The sequence below is a fragment of the Cryptomeria japonica genome, chromosome 2 (genome assembly GCF_030272615.1).
Source record: "Cryptomeria japonica chromosome 2, Sugi_1.0, whole genome shotgun sequence".
Taxonomy (NCBI): domain Eukaryota; kingdom Viridiplantae; phylum Streptophyta; class Pinopsida; order Cupressales; family Cupressaceae; genus Cryptomeria; species Cryptomeria japonica.
This window is the reverse complement of record NC_081406.1, coordinates 164974835-164984746: the sequence shown is the minus strand read 5'-3', so window position 1 is coordinate 164984746 and position 9912 is coordinate 164974835.

Genomic DNA, 9912 nt, shown 5'->3' with positions numbered 1-9912 from the left:
AAAATGACAATTTTTGCTCAAATTGTATCTAGACTCAATCTATGACTCCTATCACCCGATAATGACTCAAATAATTATCCATGATTATACAATATTCAAGAATGCTCATTATTGACCTTATCAATAATGGTAATGATTGACATCACATCACATAAACTCAAAACATAGTCACAAAACATAGACACAAAAAATAGTCACAAAACATTGTCACATATTATTCAAAAATTTGCCTCTAAATATGGTCAAATCAGCTCTTGGAAATTTGAATATACAAAAAAATATCTTACAAATCATCTCATGGGCTTTTATACAAAATTTTGCATTACAATATGTGCGATTCAGCTCATCGCCATTTTACTATACAAAATTTAGCATCTAAATATGTACAAATCAACTCATTGCCATTTAAATATACAAAATTATGCCTCTAAACATGTACAAATCATCTCATGGGAATTTATATATACAAAAAATGAATATAGAACAATTCGTTGATAATATATACAAAATTCTCAAAATCATTCTATTCAGAATCATAGAATCAATTAAGTGAGCCTTCAGGATCGGCTCTAACCCATATTGTGTCAAGTATTGCCTCGTGGTCAGATTCATGAAATTTCCATAAAATCTTGTTATGAGGTCTAGCATTATACTTCATCAAATGAATATTTGTTGCAACAACAAGGTTAGAGAAATGAAGAATATGTTTGTGTGTTTCAAAGTCCTTGAACAACCAAACATCAGAATTCTTGATAGGGTATCTCCTAAGCCATGTTCTTGTCACGACAAAAAACCCTATTGGGTACTCCATACCCTCTCTGTCAATGATTTTGGTTGTCAATTTTCTTTTAGGATAAACACAATGACACAAATAGTAATCTGTTCCTTCTTCATTGTTCTCTTCTACAACAACTACATAAACATGACCTGCATTTTGTAAAGTGACAATTAATACCAAAAATAAAGTGTGATGTACAACAAAATGAACCAAAAAAATACTTGCAAAAAAATTAACTCAAAAAATCACCTGAATCCACTAGGTCGAATACATGGTCAAAATCCACTGATGTCTCCATCTGGCTCAATTGTAGTGCTTTGAGAATTTGATATTTATCAATGGGAACTAGCGGTCTACAAGAGAATTTGTCAACCCACTCTTGTGATTCACATTCTTCCCACAAACAATACATGCATGAAGAGAAAAAACATACCATCTGTCTCATATAAATTACTAGTGCACTTGCATTTAAACACATAAATGAGTGCATGTCACTCGATCCTGCAATTGTACAACAATCTAGATAGTTTTCAATGTTAGATTTAGTGATCAACCAAAAATATCTACAGACCATTGACGTACCTGGATTACCTGGACCTATCATAGAGTTACACAATCACACAATTATTTCCGCATCTATCAACTCAATACGTCTTTCGTACTTCAATTATTCTCTAGCTAGGGATCTTTTTACACATGCTCCTGCACCATCGATCTCTCCCTTACCATGTCCAGCCTAAGTGAAATTCCAAAAATATTGTACACTACTTGTCATATTCATCCTTGTCAACCAATAAAACATTCTTGCATTTTTGAATTGTACGGTGCAATTATCTTACCATATTAAGTGTCGATTGTATTGTATGTTTATTTCCTTTAAATTATCATAAAAAACTTTAAAGCATCCTTGTAAAAACTTCGATGAATGAGTACGATCATCAATTATGTAGAAGTGATACTCTCTTACAACATCTCTATCCTCTTATGTGTTATCATCTGCATGCAAGAATGTTATGTGTACAAAAATAGAAACTTGTGTAAAATGATAATACATAGATTGCACTTTATTGAAGGTTGTAGTATATAATTTTCAAAAAAATCAACAATAGAGACAATGGTGCCAAGAGGAAATGTGTCCTTACATAACTTGAATTGCTCATCTAACCATCGAGCTCTATGTGTATGCATTATGTACTCATAAACTAGTTTCTCTTGAAACATTTTCATAAATTCAGCTACACATATATCATTTTTCGCTAACTCACATCTCTTCAAATCTTTTCCATCTTTAACTCCATATGTGATTGTCTTGTATTTTCCAAAAGAAACTAGTTTCCTACTAATTTCATGTGTGCTCTCCAAATGTACACATCTTCGTAAATGTTGCAAACCAACACATATAGCACAAGAACCTTCCAAACAAGACATCTTATAATAAATGCAACCATCATGTCTATTACATAGCACACTTCAAATAAATTCTCTTAACGACCTAGGAGGTGCTTGTATATTCCATTCCTGTAAAACATCATTAGTGTGTAAAGTAGAACAAATATGACGAAAAATATCATAGTGCATGGAAAATTCAATATGCATCCTACAACAACACGTGGTGTGTACATGATTAATCTTAATATAAAAAGGTTTTGCCATTTCAAAAAATCTTTAATAAATTCTTATTTGGGGAAACTTTTCAAGGAATCTTTCATAAAATTTTGTTTGAGTCATATCCAAATAGTGTTTGGCATGTGGCTCATGATTTGTAGATCCGATTTTCCTTCTAACAACATCTCTTTGGTTAGGCAAAACTCTTGTGTTGTCATGCCAAAAATTTTCAATTAATGTTCTTAGTGCATCAACAACAACCTTGTGTTTGCGTGGTAGTCTACCCAAGAATGCCCAAAGAGAATTATTGTTAGGTTCCTCTATTTTTTCTTGCCTTTGTAATGCTTTACTTAATATTGTTCTACGAACATTTAATGACTTGTTTTTCTTATCAAACAATGTTTTTTTATTTTCATGCTCATTATGGTTGATGTAATGACACGTTGAGTAACATTAGAATCTTTAGTACATGATTTTGAACCAATAGCTTGATATGCATCAAATAGATTTCTCACAATAGTTCTTTCGCTATTACTTTTGGATGATCTTAGGCCTAGAATTTTCGTTCTCTCTAAAATTCAAATTTTTAATCATTTGAACAATTTATTGACATCTTGCGGTTTGATTTAAGTTTTGAAAATAGTTTTGCCATATTATTTTAACCATTCTCCTACAAGTTCATTCATTCATTTTATTGGGCATTGGCTCCAATATATTCTCATCAATGTCAATGAGATACTTTGGTTTCCTACGAATGATTCTAGGAGGTTTTAACATCAGTGCATTTTGTGCATTGTGTACATTCAATTTATCAAATAGAGCAGGTGTATGTTCATCATTTAATTGATTATTCAATGTGGTCTCTTCTTCACTTGCATTAGGTTCATATGGTAAATCAAATGTCTCTTCTTCAATTGCATTAGGTGCATTATGTTCATTTGGTAAATCGAATTGAGATGTTGAGGATGGCATACCTTCTTGTCCCATTGTTCTTATGTCACATAATTTCTTCATATGTTGCCTTTGTCTTTCCTTTTTAGCCTCTCGTTGTTCCATCATTCCTCACTTGTTCTTTCCCATGGTTGATATCGGTTTTCCTAAATAGAATCATGTTACATATACATGTAAACAAAAGTTCATAAACAATCAAAGAACCACAAATATGCATCTTATCATTATTTTTTTGAATCAAAACTATTAAACAATGATAATAATATTGACAAAACTAATAAGAACAACAATTCAATCATTTGAAATCATGCAAAAATAAAAAATTCACCTACTTCTATGTATAAAACAGTGACAAAAGTGCAGACACAGTTGTAGTGGGGCCTAGAACGACCTCAAAAACTTCTTTTGAGGCCATTGAGGCTCTTGGGCAAATAAAAATATGTCTAAGTACCGTGTACGCGGTATATTAATAACCGTGTACGTGTTGTTAGTCCCTAAAACATTGGCAAGACCAACGATATTTTGTTTCCACCTTGTATGCACTTAGAACTCATAAATACCATGTATGCACTCCTAGGCCTTAAAAATGTTATGGTAGGGCAGAAAACTAATAGGCTCAGTAACCCATATGTGCTATTTGTAGTAAATAAAATGTGAAGTAAAAGTGAGGTAGGGAGAGGGAGAGGGGGAGAGAGGGAGAGGGAGATAGAGAGAGAGAGGGAGAGGGAGAGGTAGAGAGAGAGAGGGATAGGGAGAGGGGGAGAGTGGGAGAGACAAAGAGTGGGGAGGGAGAGAAGAAGAGAGAGAGGGATGGGGTATGGAGGAAGGGAGAAGGGGAGAGAGGGAGAGAGATGTAGAGAGAGAGAGGGAGAGAGAGAGAGAGAGAGAGAGAGAGAGACCCTATACGCGCTTGAGAGGGGGAGAGAGGGAGACAATACACATACATACACACATATGTGTGTATATATATACTTAATATATTATATATTATTATATACATATATTTATATTATATATTATATATAATATATACTATATATTATATATTATATATAATATATACTATATATTATATATTATATATATATATTATATATTATATGTATATACACATATTATATATACAATATCATATTATACATATTATACACACTCCCAAAGTTTAAACAAAAGTAGCTCATACATGTTGTTTTAGCTTTATTACGTCATATGCGTTGTTTATAGTAAAGATAGCGCATATGTGCTTCTTATACCATAGGTACCCCGTACGTTCTTTTGACTGTTTAGGCTTGGAAATAGGCCTGGATGACAAATCTACGGGTTGGAAGTTTGATTTCCCTCAATTTCCCTCCTTTTTGACGTGTTTTATTTTATCAACTTGGTTTCTCGACTTTGTCATCATCAAGTTTACACTTCATCAAGTGGGTATTTCTAAAATTGCCACCATATTTTCACCCATCTTCTGAGATTTCTAACCATATAATTTTTTTAAAATTTGAACAACAATAATAATTATATTGAATTTCTTTTACGAATGTCTCCATAGTTCTCACAAACATACATGTACCATTTTTTTAATAATTTTTGATCTACTTATCCAAATTTAAAAATATATATATATTATTGTAGTGCACTTGATTCTTTAAAATTGTATTTTCGATTTTTTTAGTGCAATTTATGCTTCGCGCACGAACAGGTACCTAATTTTCAGGATGTGCTCGATTGGAAAAATATTTTTAAAAAAAATACTTAACAACAAATTACAAAAAAAAAACACAACTTCTAGTGCTCACTCTTAATCTTATCCAATTTTGAAAAAAATTAGTAGTTTGGAAACTAGATTCAAAGTACTACAACATTTGTTATTTTATTATCTTCATATCTTGAGTGGATGACTTTCAAATGTTTCCTCCAAATTCAGATTCACCTCATTTCAGAAAAAAAAAAAAAAAAAAAAAGTGTCCACTTATACCCCCCTTTTTAACCACTATCTTTGAGCACTTACCCTCCTCTTAAGGGGTCTTATGACATAATAGGACCTATTATGACATAATAGGTTGTATGATGTCATAATAGGACCTATTATGTCACAATAGGACCTATTATGACATAAGAGGTCATATTATGATATTATAGGTATAGTATGTCACAATGGGTCCTATTATGACATAATACCCCTTAATAGGTCCTTCTAAGGGGTATAAAGTCATAATAGATCCTCTAAAGGGATTTTATGACATAATATGACCTATGATGTCATAATATGACCTATGATGATATAGTAGGACCTATTATGTCATCATAGGTCCTATTATGACATAATACCCTTTAACAGGTCTTACTAAGGGGTATAATGACATAATAGGTCCTATTGTATGATAATCTATCCTATTATGTCATAATAGGTCCTACTAAGGGGTCTTATGTCACAATAGGTCCTAGTAATAGGTATAATGTCATAATAGGTCTTCTTAAGGGGTCTTATGACATAATAGGACTTATTATGACATAATATGTCGTATTGTGTCATAATAGCTCCTATTGTGACATAATAGTAGGACCTATTGTGACATAATAATAGGACCTATTATGTCACAATAAGACTTATTATGACACAATAGGACCTGTTATGACACAATAGGACCTATTATGTCACAATGGGACCTATTATGAGATAATAGGTCGTATTACGACATTATAGGTCATATTATGTCACAATAGGTCCTATTATGAGATAACACCCCTTAAAATGTCCTCTTAAGGGGTTTTATGACATAATATGACCTATGATGTCATAATAGGACCTATGATGACATAATAGGACCTATTATGTCATCATAGGTCATATTATGTCATAATTACTCCTATTATGACATAATACCCTTTAGCAGGTCCTACTAAGGGGTATAATGTCATAATAAGTCCTCTTAAGGGGTGTTATGACACACTAGGACTTATTATGACATGGCAAGTCCTCTTAATGGGTCTTATGCCATTATAGGACCTATTATGACATAATAGGTCCTATTATGTCATAATCAATCCTATTATGTCATTATAGGTCTTACTAAGGGGTCTTATGTCATAATTGGTCCTACTAAGGAGTTTTATGTCATAATAGGTCGTACTAAGGGGTATAATGTGATAATAGATCCTCTTAAAGGGTCTTATGACATAATAGGACCTATTATGACATAATAGGATTTATTATGTCGTAATAGATCCTATTATGTGATAATTGGTCCTATTTCATCATAATAGGTCCTATTATGATATAATGCCTCTTAACAGGTTCTTTTAAGGGGTATAATATCAAAATAGGTCCTCTTAAGGGGTCTTATGACATAGTATGACCTGTTATGTGATAATTGGTCCTATTTTGTCACAATAGATTATGTTATGTTATAATCAGTCCTATTATGTCATAATAGGTCCTACTAAGGGGTGTAATGTGATAATAGGTCCTCTTATAAGGTGTTCTAATACAATAGGATCTATTATGACATAAAAGGTCCTATTATGTCATAATGGTTCCTATTGTGTCATAAGACCCCTTAAGAGGACCTATCATGCAATAATAGGTCCTATTATGTGATAATTGATCATATAATGTCATAATAGGTCCTATTATGACATAATTCCCCTTAATAGGTCCTAGTAAGAGGTATATTGTCACAATAGTTCCTCTTAAGGGGTCTTATGACATAGTAGGACCTATTACGACATAGTAGGTCATCTTAAGGGGTCTTATGTCATAGTAGTCAGGTACTAAGGGCCTTATTTTATAATAGGTCATTTCAAGGCTTGTCTTATGTCATAATAGGTCATAATAGGTCCCATTAGGTCATAATACGTCTAATCAAAACTATTATGAGATAATACCCCTTAACAGGTCCTACCAAGGGGTATAATATCATAATAGATCCTACTAAGGGATCGTCTTATGTCATAGGATGTCTTAAGGGGCCCTATGTTGTACTAAGGGTTTGTATGATTTGTCTTAATAGGTCCTAAGATGTACTAAGGGGTCCTAGGTGTCTTAACGGGTCCTAGGATGTACTAAGATCTCCTAAGAGGTGGTATGATGTCTTTAGATTTACTACTTGGGGTCCTAGGTGTCTTAATGGGTCAAAAGATGTCCTAGGATATACTAAGGGGTTGTATGGGTCTTAATAGCTCCTAAGATGTACTAAGGGGTTGTACATGATGTCTTAAGAGGTCCTAGGATGTACTAAGACATCCTAGGTGTCTTAAGGGGTCAAAAGATGTCCTAGCATGTACTAAGGGGTTCTATAATGTCTTAATAGGTCCTAAGATATAAGGGGTCCTAAGTGTCTTAAGGATCCCTAGGTGTCTTAAGAGGTCTTAGGATGTACTAAGGGGTCGTAGGATAACATTTTAACATCTAACTATACATGTATAAAATTTATACATAACATTTAAGACATCTTGAACATATACATAACATTTAAATATATTAGAAATAAATTTAAACATTTAAACATTGAACTAGGTAGGTAGGGAGAGAGAGATAGAGAGGTACATGTATATAAATAGAGGTAGGGAGGGAGTGAGGAGAGGTGCAAAGAGATAGAGAAGATCAAGAGTAGAGAGTTAAGGATGTGAGAGAGAGGTAGAGAGATAGATCTAAACTATGGGAGAGAGAGGAGAGAGATGGAGAGAGGTAGAGAGGGGATGAAGGAAGAGTAATATGGAGAGAGATAGCTCTAGATCTTTAGAGAGATAAAGAGAGTGATATATAGAGAGAAAGAAAAATGTTGGTAGGAGCCTACTAATTGCTAGAATTTGACTGTCTAAAAATTTATAAGATATTCTAAAATCCAGAATTTGCATTATAACTCCTAGAGATCTAAACCACTCTCAAACATCCTGCCAATATATACATGAAATATAACTTAAAGTATAACTTATAATGAAATTTTATATTTCATGTATATATAGCTTTTTTTGTTTTTAAAAATTTTAAAAAAGGGAAACGAGATCTCATTTCTAAAAATTTCAAACTTTGGCTCAGTTGTACCTTCGGTTTTTGCTTGGGAAATGGCTTGGAGAGCCAACCCTTTGGCTTGGACTTGGTTTGAACTACAACTTGAAGGTCAAATCAATCTTCATATAAAATAATGACTTAAAAAATATGTCTGAACACCAAATTTTTAGAATTTTTTTAAACAATGAAAACCCATTACAGTAGAGATTGTCTAGATTCTAAATATGTAATTTTTTAAAAAAATGGATCAATATTTTTATTTTTAAAATAATTACTAATGAAAGAGGTCCATAAACTTGAAATAACATGGTTTTTTAGTTTTTTAATCTTTTTTGTCTCTAAGTTTTTTGGAAAAAAAATTATATGGCATCAAACTAGAGACAATTCTATACGGTTCAAGAAAAATAAAAACCAAAAAATGTTAATTTTAGGTCAAATTATGCTTGTCGTACACGAGAATTTTTCAAAACAATGATTATGCCCAATAAAAATTAACAAAAAAAAAAATGTAGAAAAAAATTACAAAAAAGTATTCTCATCAAAGGTGAGTGAGTTACAGATCTTTTCTCGGAAGGATTTATAAAAATACTTTCATTTAGGTCAAATTATGCTTGCCATACACTCGAAGCATGGTATGGTCCTGAAAAGTGACTTTTAAACTATAGGTTTTAGTAATTCCTATTCAAACTTAGTTTTTAAGATCTAGGTATTAAAGTAAATTACATATTTGGAAAGTATACTTCAAGCACTACATTTTCTAAAACTGATTTTTTCCGAGATTCATTCTTTAGGTGTTTCAAAGTTTTAGGTCAAATAGGATGAAATCGAAAAAAACAGGGAAAATACTTCCACATTTTGGCCAAAAAGTGGACTTGACTTCTTGCAGGAAGCCAACCAATTAACTACCAACCTTCACCTTGCAACAATTGGTCAACTTAGCTACTAACAGTCTATTTGTCTTCCTATCTCTATTGTGGAAGGAAATCTATAATTTACACATAGTGACAGGAAGTTTATTACAAATTCTATAACTTACACACCCATGTGATAGTAAGTTTATTACATCCCATAATAGGAGGCACAAAGACTACTTATTCAACCAAAATAAAACTAAAGAATCAAACAAAAATAAAGAGAAGAAATACTAAAAAAATTAAAGGGAGGGAGATGACCTTGCATTAGACTCCCCAGGTAGAAAATAAATCATGGGCTCCTCTTGATATTTGCAACAATATGAACCATCTTAGTGATGTTTAGTTTAGTAAGCCAAGAATAATCCTCTAAAGGGTGATGTTTCCACTTGACCAATACATGAAATAGTCTCATTTCTAGGTCTTGTTTAACAACTTCCAATCAATAATGTACTCTATTTCCAGTGGAATGGGTGTGGTTCCCTGTTGCTCCTAGATGAAAGGTGACTTTGCCTCTACTAAATATTTGTCCCCATCTCCTTTGTAAGGATATAGGTCTGCCACATTAAAGATAGGAGAGATGCCCAAATCTAAAGGCAAAACTATTTCATATGCATTGGCAGAAAATTTCCTAAGAACTCTACCAGGACTGACTTTCT